The sequence below is a fragment of the Mytilus californianus genome, unplaced genomic scaffold (assembly GCF_021869535.1).
Source record: "Mytilus californianus isolate M0D057914Y unplaced genomic scaffold, xbMytCali1.0.p SCAF_5, whole genome shotgun sequence".
In the NCBI taxonomy this organism is placed as follows: domain Eukaryota; kingdom Metazoa; phylum Mollusca; class Bivalvia; order Mytilida; family Mytilidae; genus Mytilus; species Mytilus californianus.
In genome coordinates this window covers 24,441,924-24,454,480 of record NW_026262701.1, presented here as the reverse complement: position 1 = coordinate 24,454,480, position 12,557 = coordinate 24,441,924, and positions in this window count along the sequence as shown.

Below are 12,557 nucleotides of genomic sequence, written 5' to 3'. Positions count from 1 at the left end.
GAATATCGCATTTTTCACGCATTTAAGCTTGAAGCCTTGTATCAATAAATGCTAACTTACTTATTCCGACAATGAACGCATTTTGTATTTGTAATTTACAATGACGACTGTTAAGTTATTGATAGACTTTGTGAGCGGCAAGCTACACCAATTATCCAAATATTTAATACGAAAGAAATTGTTAAAAAATCATTTAACAAGAAATACAGTATTTTGTGACACATAAATTACCTTTTTAGCAATGATTACGTGGTCGGTCTTCTAAATTTAGAAACAATCACTTTAGCCTACCGGTCAATCATAAAGCCTATTACATATGTTATTACCTTAGCATACTAGCTTTTGCAAAAAGACTTGTTTTTAACATCCATGCACTTTACTGAATGTTTTAAGCCCTCGAAACCTTACCCTATTGTTCCATCGCACTTTAGCGTGCTATACCATCGTACTTTAGCAAACTAGCAATCATCGCACTTTAGCGTGAGACACCATCGTACTTTAGCGTAGACCATCGCACTTTAGCGGGACCATCGCACTTTAGAGTACCATCACACTTTAGAGTCCTACATATATATATATGGTCTTATTTTGTACCCACTTTTCCCCGCCCGACATCACTATACTATTAAACTTTCGTACTATTTGCTTCAAATTCCAAAAATATACGGTTTAATAATCAGAGACATACCGACTTTATTTTAAGAATAGATCTATTATGATGATTTATGGGCGCGAGACAGGTGATGCAAAAATCCATTAATAAAATTTCTGTATCTGTTAAAATGAAAACGATTATTTATATTATATATAAGTTACTAAACGTGGTGGAAGGGTCGATTTTGGGTCTTTATATACTATGAAAAACCTTCATCTTCAACGACAAAATGTGTTTCTGCTTTTCGTTTTACCGTTGGCTTTTAGTAAAACATCACGAAGGAACATACAATTTCCGGTAAAGTAGCATATCTGTGATTGCCAAAATATATGACAAGTAAAACAAGCATCCAAAATTATATTGTTACAACCAATAACCTTTGGGAGCTCATCGGGCCTCATATTATGATTTGGCATAAATTCAAATCAGCATAATATTAGCATAAGGGCTAAGTCCAACATTGATGACCTAGATTCCTATAATCAATCAAGACATTATCGTAACGGTCAACATAAAAAAAACAGGTTTCCTTTGAAAGACCTTTGGAAAATAATTTCCATATTTATGCAGAATTAGCTATTGATTTTGTTGTGATTTCTTTTTCTCCTGCCACTTTTTGTTTCTTGTGCTGATTTTTGTTTTGCGAGATGTCGATACCATATTTGGTATAGGATGTCGGAAAGTTACAGTGCTTCTGAAACTCATCGAACACTTTTCTTTGGTATCCCCCCGAACCAGTTTCTTGTTATCTCATCTTCTTCATAAAAAAAAAAGATTTCGACAAATTAATTTTTTTTAACTGTTCGTTACATCCACATGAAGCATAGGCCAATTTTAACCAAAGCGTTCCGGTGACATTTTATAGGATATTTTTCTCCTTTATTAATCATTTATCAATTATGGACTTTTGACAAGGTCAATACGTTATATATGGACCTGTTCAGAATATATTGACCGAGGACGAAGTTCGAGGTTCAAAATAATCTAACAGGTCCATATATAACGTATTGACTGAGTGAAAGTCCTTAATTTATATATTACATATGTCCAGTAAATAGTGTATTATGGAAATGGACCTCAATGTTCCTTCTGTGTATTCTACATTGTATTTTGCAAGATTTTTAATATTAACCCTCAATATAAATATATATAAATAGAAACAGAGCATTTTCTGGTTCATATTGACCTGAACTGTCTTAAAGTACAGTTTTATTTAATGCGTAATAGATCGTACACGTTGTTTCATTTCTTTATTTTGAGATATAAATTACATGTAATCATGTTAACTCCTTCTATTTATTTCCATTGTTGTGAAAGTTTATGCTTCTCTTTGTATTCATTTTTTTTTATTTATTCTTCATCGTGTGATATTTATTACTACTGTAAAACAGAAAAGGTTTCAAGATGTTTTAGAGAAAAATTGTACATGACATTGTCGGCAATTACGGACGGCTTTTGAAATTTAGTTTTGATATATTTACTATTTTCATTGTATTTTATATAGTTTTTTTTGTTTCTGGTTTAAACTAGCGTCAGGTATCTAATACAATGTATGGGCATTGTTACATATTGTAAACGAAGTGTACTAATTTCAACTTGCATATGAAGTAACGTCCTTAAACAGTTAAAACTTTGACACTGAAGAAGACCATTTACTAATCCAAAAATATTTAACTTTCTAAAATCAGAATCGTTTCAAAAATCTTACGACTTTTATATATCTGCAGAGTAAAGGTAACTGGTGTAGTGGATAGCATTTCTGTCTTTACATGCTAGGCGCATGGTCGTCGATAAAAAGAAATGATTGCAAGTTCGTCTCTCGAAAGAGGACTTAAAAAAAATCTGTGTGCACAGACGATTTTGAGGAATTTCTCAATGCCTTTTTGCAATAGGTTGGTTATTAATAAAGGTAAATTTTGTGTACGAATGATAAAAATATCGATAATGAATTTGGCAACTTCTATTACCCCTGTAATGAGAAAAATTTTAACTTTTTTTTTATATCAGAAAGATCGGTTTAATCAGAGTTATATTTGGTTGATAGTCTGTTAACATGGCAATTCTTTGTGTTGAATATGTTGGGTAGTAGAGTACAAAATGAGTCTTATCCTCAACCGAGTCCGACTTGCATATCTTATACAAACGTCTTTCTGTGGGAACTCCGGAAGTGTAAGCAGATCCTGCTCTACATGTGGAACCTGTCATGTTGCTCATGTTAGTACAAACCTGGTGATCAGTCTAATTCGGTAGGTCACATTTAAAGGTGATTAAATCTGAAAGTTCATCAGTACTTTTATGGGTGAATAAGTTTGAAATATAAATAAGAAGATGTGGTATGAGTGCCAATGAGACAACTATCCATCAAAGTCACAATGTGTAAAAAGTAAACAATTGAAAAGTCCCAAATCGCTTAGACGGGATTTTACACTGGTACTTCACGTATCACCAAAATACGACAGTCCCATAAAAAGGTTCTTATTGGTATTTTCTGTCTGTTCATGTTCCTAAGCGACATCAAAATTTAAAGTAACTACCTGACTCTGGTATCGATCTGCCGGCGGAAACCACCCCATTTCTCCTGTTATAGCTGAAATCGGCGTGAATTTACCAAAGCCCAGAAACGATTGGATTGCTCTAATATGCTATTTATCAATAATGTATGTGATAAAGTCCACACTGTCTAGTTTGAAAAACTTAGATACAAATAACACAAGAGCAAGACTACCTGCTGTTAAGAGTTCGGAATAATCTAGTTTCTCCCAGTGTAAATTCAAGATATCGATATTGCGGTGAAAAAGCTACTGGAGTTTCAACTAGCTGAAAATCATAGTCACTACGCACCAGTGTAAGACCAAAGCCTGATCAATGTTCACTTTCAAAAATCATTACTTTGACTAGTGGTCAATAACATCAATTAGGACAAAACTTTTTAATCCTGAATACATAGGTCAATTTATCTTCCGTGAATGCCAACAGTTCTCAGCTTATGCAACAATAGTGAATGATCCACAAAGCCGAGAAAAGTGTCGCGTTTTAGCGTTTTTCTACAATGTATAGATGCGGACAATACATGAACAAAATTTACGAAAACTACTTCAGAATCAAGCTGAATAATTTATCTACTGTTGACATTAAGCTGATACTCCAAGATATTGTATATATGATGAGATTAACAAAACAGTCTTTGCCACTTTCAAAATTGGACATAGTTTGTTTTCACACAATGATTTCGGCACTATCTCACGAGTAAAATACAAATTAAACAATTGGTTTAGTACGATGTATAAATTTTGATTAATCGTTTGGAAGGCTGCATTTACCAACCATATCTAACACAATGTAAGTGCATTGTTATATACTGTAAACTACGTGTTCTGGTTTCAAAGTTGCATATGAAGTAGGTGTCCTTACAAGAATTTTTGCTGTTTAACAATAAGATTTTATTAAAATTTCAGATAATTCTGCAACATAAAAATATAAACTGAAAATGAAAATGACTTTCATACAAATTAGAGTTTTTGTGCCTGCCACCATTTCCATTTCAAAGTTTCAGTAACCAGTCATGACTATTACATTCAAGTGCCTGTTATTCCAGTTAGGAAAATTGAAAAGGGTTTTCTTTTGATGGACATAGCGGATTTGTCACGGTAAGATTTGGAGTTAAATTGGCTCTAAAAAGAAATATACTGTAAGCTATCTTGGATTTTCAGATTTAAAATGTGGAATGTATGTAATTCAATAAGATAATGCTGTCTTTGGTTAAACGTATATCCCTTTAATAAGTAATACAGCCATAAAATGACAGTAAATGCAGTAAAGGACAATATCAAAACATCAATGTACTAGAATAAAAAAAGCTTTATTCACATACCTTGGGGGTGGGGTTCGACCTGGAATTTTTTTTTCCTCCATTGATTTTTCGGGTTTAAGAAAAACGTATCAAAGTTCGGTCCTTAATGTGCTTGGACCTTAACAGTTATTAAATTGTACATGCTAGTCAATTTTTGGAGGCGAAAAACTCAAAGATACCTGGCTAATAATTTGTTACGCAAGACGTGCATTTCGTCTACACAATCTTCAATTTTGGTTGACAATGAAAAGAAACAAAGAACAGACATACAATTGTTTAGGATTTCCTCTTTGGTAAGTGGCATAACGTTTATGTTGAGTTTCCAAGGAAATTGTCAATACTTAAGATAAATGTAGCATGAATGTTCATAGACACATTCATTTTTTTTTAAATTTGTACCAACGACCTCACAGCCTTAACCCTTTCGGAAAGAGTATCTACGTTTTCGTTTCCGTGTTTAATCCATAACTTGGCATAATCTTCGACTGAATCCAGTAGTATTTTAAAGTTGTATTTCCAATTTATGGATTTAGGATCACGATATTTCTGCCCTTCGAAATTTTTGGTTTTTAATATCCTTCAAATTTGTTTTATAATCTGCCTTAGCTTCCAACTGTTTTGATTCGAGCCCCACTGATCAGTCTAACTCGATCTTCCTTCACTTAACTGGATACCAAACTCACAAACAACGTTATATTGCTGTGTCTGCCAATTACTACACGCAACATCTTTTCAAACTATATAAAATCAATGTTATCATTAATCAAGGCCGTGCTTCAGGGTTACTAAGAGAGTACCTACAGAAGGGACAGGTGTGGATACTAAATAAAAATCGAAAGATCTGTAAGAGTACATATAATCTTCAGTCTTTTTCCTCTTGTCTTAATCCATTTGATTTCTCTACATTTTACACTAGTATACCATTATGAAAGATCTAGTTCAAAATTGTTTCAAAAAACAATTGCCTCTTAGATATTAATATTTAAGAAGGGATTAATCATACTTTAAAAATAAAACACTGATTCAAACAAAAAATTCTCTAAAACTAACATCATTTAGATGGTTGAATTTTTTATGGACAACATATTTGTGACGTTTGGAGGATGTGTTTTTATAAGACAATAGACAATCGCCTTCACTTTGGGAACCTTCCTCTTCTTGCAGACTTGTGATGTAGACTTCCTCTCAGGAATAAAGATTATCCTTAAATCAACGTTCCAGTATATAGATGATTTCCTCTCACTAAGTAGTTCAAAGTTTGGTGACTATGTTGAACGCATCTACTCCATCGAACTTCAAATAAAAGATACCGCAGATCAAATAAGTCTGTCACATATCTTGACTTGCATCTAGAAGTTTACAATGAGGGTCGGATGAGAACAAAACTTTGCGACCAAAGGGAAGATTTCAGCTCTTTTTCGGAGCACCTAAGTTCACCCCCTGTTTTTGATGGGGTTTGCTCAGTCTTTAGTATCATATGTAGTGTTTTGTGGACTTTTCTCAGACTGTTTATGACATCTTTGCACTAAATCCTATAACTGCTTAAATCCACATTATTTGGACTCTGTTGGATTATTGTTTAATTGGGAATCATACAATACCTCCTTATTTAAATTGTTCGTCTTTTCGTTTTGTTTTTGTTGATTTTTTGCCATGGCGTTGTCAGTTTTTCTTTGACTGATGAGTTTTGAATGTCCCCTTGGTATCTTCCACCTCAATTTTGCAGTAATTTCTCATTTGAAAACTGTCTGTGGCCTGCATTCCATAGTATACATTGAGACTAGTCTCTAGAATTAGTAACAACCGTCTGTGGCCTGCATTCCATAGTATACACTGAGACTAGTCTCTAGAATTAGTGACAACCGTCTGTGGCCTGTATTCCATAGTATACACTGAGACTATTCTCTAGAATTAGTGACAACCGTCTGTGGCCTGCATTCCATAGTATACACTGAGACTAGTCTCTAGAATTAGTGACAACCGTCTGTGGCTTGCATTCCATAGTATACACTCAGACTAGTCTCTAGAATTAGTGACAACCGTCTGTGGCTTGCATTCCATAGTATACACTGAGACTATTCTCTAGAAGTAGTGACAACCGTCTGTGGCCTGCATTCCATAGTATACACTGAGACTATTCTCTAGAATTAGTGACAACCGTCTGTGGCTTGCATTCCATAGTATACACTCAGACTATTCTCTAGAATTAGTGACAACCGTCTGTGGCCTGCATTCCATAGTATACACTGAGACAATATTCTCTAGAATTAGTGACAACCGTCTGTGGCTTGCATTCCATAGTATACACTCAGACTATTCTCTAGAATTAGTGACAACCGTCTGTGGCTTGCATTCCATAGTATACACTCAGACTAGTCTCTAGAATTAGTGACAACCGTCTGTGGCCTGCATTCCATAGTATACACTTAGACTAGTCTCTAGAATTAGTGACAACCGTCTGTGGCTTGCATTCCATAGTATACACTCAGACTAGTCTCTAGAATTAGTGACAACCGTCTGTGGCCTGCATTCCATAGTATACACTCAGACTAGTCTCTAGAATTAGTGACAACCGTCTGTGGCCTGCATTCCATAGTATACACTCAGACTAGTCTCTAGAATTAGTGACAACCGTCTGTGGCTTGCATTCCATAGTATACACTCAGACTAGTCTCTAGAATTAGTGACCACCGTCTGTGGCTTGCATTCCATAGTATACACTCAGACTAGTCTCTAGAAATTAGCTGCCAAATTTCAAAGCAAATTTACAAGTTTGAATCAGTTCATAAGTTTGATATGTCGCTAGAGTTCCCCCTTCAGGTCATAAGAAATATCTTCATTTTTTCTTGTTTTCCTAAAACTCTCTTTAGTTCATTTTTATTATTTTTCAAACCGCATGAGCATAATTTTAGATTCTAATATTTTGTTATAATGCCTAAACTAATCATGCGTTTCTTTAGATAATTTATTGTTTTATGCAAGCAATCATTTAATAAGATTTTTATTTATTGTATATTGTTTTTGTGTGCCTGCTACAGATCTAGAGTTTATGTTATTTGTAGTATATATGTACCGACTGTATTTAAAGCTTATGTCCATGTCTATGTCCTATTCTTAGAATTAAATGCAAAAAAAAAACCAGTTGCAACATAAAACAAAATATAACACAGCACAATCAATTCTTTAACTTTTTAAACCATTTTTTAATAGTGTTTCCTTTAAAGTTGAGTTACACATTTAGATTTAAGTAAATGTTTTTTGTAGTTTATCTGTTTTTTTGTAGGTAATAAAAGGCAGATGTTATTTGACAAATCTTTTTTCTTTACTTTCTTTATTTACATTCATGTCATAAAAAGTTCAATGTTAAGTTTTAACTAGTAAAGAAATGTCAGTTTTCTAACACTACCAAAATTTAAAGAAAATTATATATAATGAATCTGAGTTTTTACCAATTGTTGGTGTACATAGTGAATGAACTCTGATTATTTTGAAAAATGTCCTTAGAAATATTCTGAAACAACATTATTTAAACTTAACGATTCCTATGCATATCTTCATTTATTTAAACTCATCTCATTTTCAAAACTTTGAATGATTAAATTGACAGGAATCAAAGATAAAAAAAAATAACAAAAATACCGAACTCCAAGGTAAATTAAAAAATACCGAACTCCAAGGTAAATTCAAAAATACCGAACTCCAAGGTAAATTCAAAACGGAAAGTCCTATATCAAATGACAAAATCAAAAGCACAAACACATCAAACGAATGGAAATGCAATTCGCAAAGCAAAAGACGGAAATATATATTTATAGACGGTGAATTATATCGTTACACATGTACAACGCTTTTCACAATCTCCGACGCAAAATCCGCTTCATTGAATATTTCATAGTATAATTACCCAAGTGTGATGAGATTTTCCAAAATAATGACGTACGTACGTAACACGAAGAACGAACATATTGGAACATGTAGTGCCAACCAGTGATAAATACATAATGTTAAATACAAGTTTAAACTAAATATGCCAAGCTTAAAACCTTTTTGGAAATTTCATCATTCAGATGACAAAAATTTATGTATTTTTATTAATCTCGTGATTCTCCAGATTCCTTCCTAAATTATTACCTGTATGATGTATCATTGTCATTATATTGATTATAGTTTTGCCTATGGTTAAGTTTAGACTAAGGCATTTTTTTCTCTCTCATTATATCATTTGCAGATGAATGTTCCAAAGTTCTATATTTTACCGACTTATGAATATTTCACCATTAGATCATATTTTCTATTTATTTACTTTCGGTTGGAAGAAAGGGGAGACTTTCAGTTTCAGTGGTACATTTATTTAGTTTTTTTTTCGAACTGTTTCATAATCATCAAAATGAAAGTGTTTGTCAAAAGGTCTCTCTTGATCAAAGTAGAGTATGGAAATTCCATAAGATTTTTATGAAGCATCATTTAAAACTTGCATCATAAAATTTATAAAGAACAAATGGAGAATGTGTCCATGGGACACAAATGATTCGCTCGCTTGCATTTAACATTATAAAGGGAAATAACTATAGAACTGTAAAAGTGACACCATTCAAATTCGAACGTAATCTTAGTTTTGTGGTAATAAGCATTGTGTATAGGTTTCATAACATTTGGTTGAGGCAAACTGAAGTTAGAGCACGGAAACGAAAAATTCCTGATATATATAGGAGCATAACTCTAGAACAGCATAAGTGACGTCACTGAAATTCGAACTTCATCTGAGTTTTGTGGTAATAAGCATTGTGTATAAGTTTCATAACATTTGGTTGAGGCAAACTAAAGTTAGAGAACGGACACAAGAAATCAGCAATTTTTCCATTTGTAAAGGGCATTACTCTAGAACGGTAAAAGTCACGCCACCCAAATTCAAACTTCATCTGTGTTTTGTGGTAATAAGAATTGTGTAAAGGTATCATAACATTTGGTTAAGGAAAACTAAAGTTAGAGAACGGAACATAATTTTTGGACGTACATACAGACGGACAAGGGTAATACTTAACGCCCCTTCCGATGCGGCATAGGCATAATTGAATAATCAGTTTATTAACTAACACTCCCTTAAAAACTGGTTCTCAAATGTCCACCTGATGAATACTATTGTACTTCTGAGGATGTACATTTAACAACCGTAAACGATTCTTATTGAAGAATGTGTTCAGTTGAACCATACAAAATACAAACTTAATTATAAAAAAGATGAAGGCATTGTACTTCTTTCAAGTTTTAACAATTAGTCATATTTTATACTTATGTTTTAAGTCTTTTATCCTGCATCGCGTGCATCAAATTTAAATGAATGTCACAGAAGTATTATATTGCCAATATAAAATATCCATGGTCATATCGGGTTTATTCATTTACGCTACAGCAATAATTGTTCTTACTTTTTCAAAACCTTTGTCAAAGAATTTCAAAATTAAAATTTTCATATTGAATGTTTTTCAAATAGTCGCTTCATTTATAAATCTATCAACTTGAATTATCCCCAAACTACCATTGGTTCCTTATTGTACTTAGATTTATCATTTTACATTAACCTATTTTAACATGCTGGTTCCGACTTTTTTGGGGGTTTTTTTTGTGCGTCTTTACCGAGATTTATTAGAGACCCCATTGATGATAAACTCTACTGGTTAAAATGAGAACACAGACAGGGTGTGTGTTTCTTCAAGCTGAAGCTATGTTGATGAAAGACAATCTAAATTTAAATAAAAATACATCAGTAAGGAATAGTTTTGAATACATTTTCCATTGACATTTTCATTTACAATCTATACTTTTTTAGTCTCAAATTAGAACATATCTGTTTTCGGTCATGATTCCTTCATTTCTTTTTTTTTTATTTTTGAAAAATATACATCCTTGTGGAATAGTTTTGAACACATTAACCTTTTATTTTTTCATTTTTTTTGTACAATTTCAGTAATAAATTTCAACATATCTGTTATGCGTCATATTTCATCTTTTTATTTAAGACATTTGTTTTTGTATATATATCTTTATTCTCGTAAACCATAGTACAATGGTATAGAGACAGTTAACATTACAAAAAGATTTCAAAAGGCATTCTTTTGTTGTAACGTCACTTATAAGTATTGGCGTTTTGACCATAACTGTATTGCATCTTATTTTTCACTTTCCAGTGACATTATTGAACTTTCTTTACTTATCATAGTATAATTAGAAAATACTTTTTTTTTAAAGCAAAATTATCATCCAGTTAAATGGTCAACACAATTTCAAATGCAATTATACACAAAGACTTTTTGCATTAACTTCATTAAAACCCCTAAATACAAAAAGTGCGACTTTGTCAACAGTCTGCTGATATAGACAGATTAACTAAAACTATCTTTTTCTTCTCTTAAAGAGTCGGGAGAGAGTTGTCAATATCTCTATCTTTATAGCAAAGATAATGTTTTACAATGATTCATATTAAAACATGAAGAAATGTTTGACGTATTGTATGTAACATAAATATTCAAAACCTCCTGGTTAATATCATACCATGAAGAATTGACATCGAAAACAATTTGCATGTTTAAAACTCCAGAAATATGCAAATGTAAGTACTTTTAAATTGATGTAAACAATTTTTACGAATATTGTAGAGAGGAAATGAGAAGAGAGGATTGCTTCTAATTAGAATGAATCTTCCCGTTTTAACGTTTTAATATGCAGAGCAGGACAATTTTAAGGAAGCACTCACTCATAAAGTCCTCCTTAAATAAATAAAACCATTTTATTGCAAAAACCATCTTGTTATAAATTTATGCAATTATTTTTCATTGTCTGTTCATAACATCAAAGAGCTTTACAATTTAGGTATAATTACATATGATTCGCAATTCATAATATAATGTTCATATTTCATTATTTATATTATCTGTTGTCTTTCTCCACTGATGATTCAATGATTCAAATGTGTGTGTTATTGTAAAACACACATGTATATACTCACTTATACTATTATATTTGTATACTTGTATGTTAACTCTATAAGCTGTATTGCTTTTGAATAAAAGACGTATTATTATCATAATAAAACAATTATCTCACCTAAACTATGACTTTTTTTTTGTGATTATTGTTTTCATCTTAACTATTGTAAAATTGTGATGCCATTTGTCGTGGCGTGGCACTACACCGATTGAAGACCGGTAGTGTTTGAAAATCTTAATAGAGTAGAGAGTGTGTATTATATTGCAATGATACAGTAGAAGATGAATTCCATGTACTTTTGGACTGTCCGCTTTATCAGGAATTCATAAAAGCTTTGTTTAACGAAGTTTTGAATGCTGAACCAGACTTTATGAATTTTGATAATTGTCAAAAATTGATATTTTTATTTTCAGATATTAATGTAAGTTAGATTTTGTACCAAAGCCTGCTATTTTATTTTTTTTTTTAAATCAGAGTGTGTGTATTGTAAATAGACCTACAGTTTTATTACTGTGGCATATACTTTTTAATGTATCTTATGTAGCTTTTATCGTCTCTCAATAAAGAGAGGTAAGAATACCAAAAGGACATTCAAACTCATATGAAAGTCGAAAATAAACTGACAACGCTATGGCTTAAAAAGATAAGACCAACAGAAAAACAACAGTACACAAAACACAACATAGAAAACAAATGACTTAGCAACACGAACCCCAACATAAACTGGGGGTGATCTGAGGTGTTCCGGAAGGGTAAGCAGATCCTGCTTCACATGTGGCACCCGTCGTGTTGCTCATGTTAGTACAAACCCGATGATGAGTCTAATTTGGTAGGTTGTATTTGGGGAAAAGGGGACGGGATTGTAGTTACGACAATTGGAACATATCCGTCGTCATCTGTGAAACAGATATTCAACATCGGCCAGCAAACTCGTGATGGCGTCCGCAAAATTTACGAAGGGATGATTTCAACTTCAGCACTTGGAACTCTTGTTTTAATAGCTTCCTTGTGATACATAACTCTGTGTTTTTTGTATTGTATAAGTAAAACATGGTATATGTATAATGT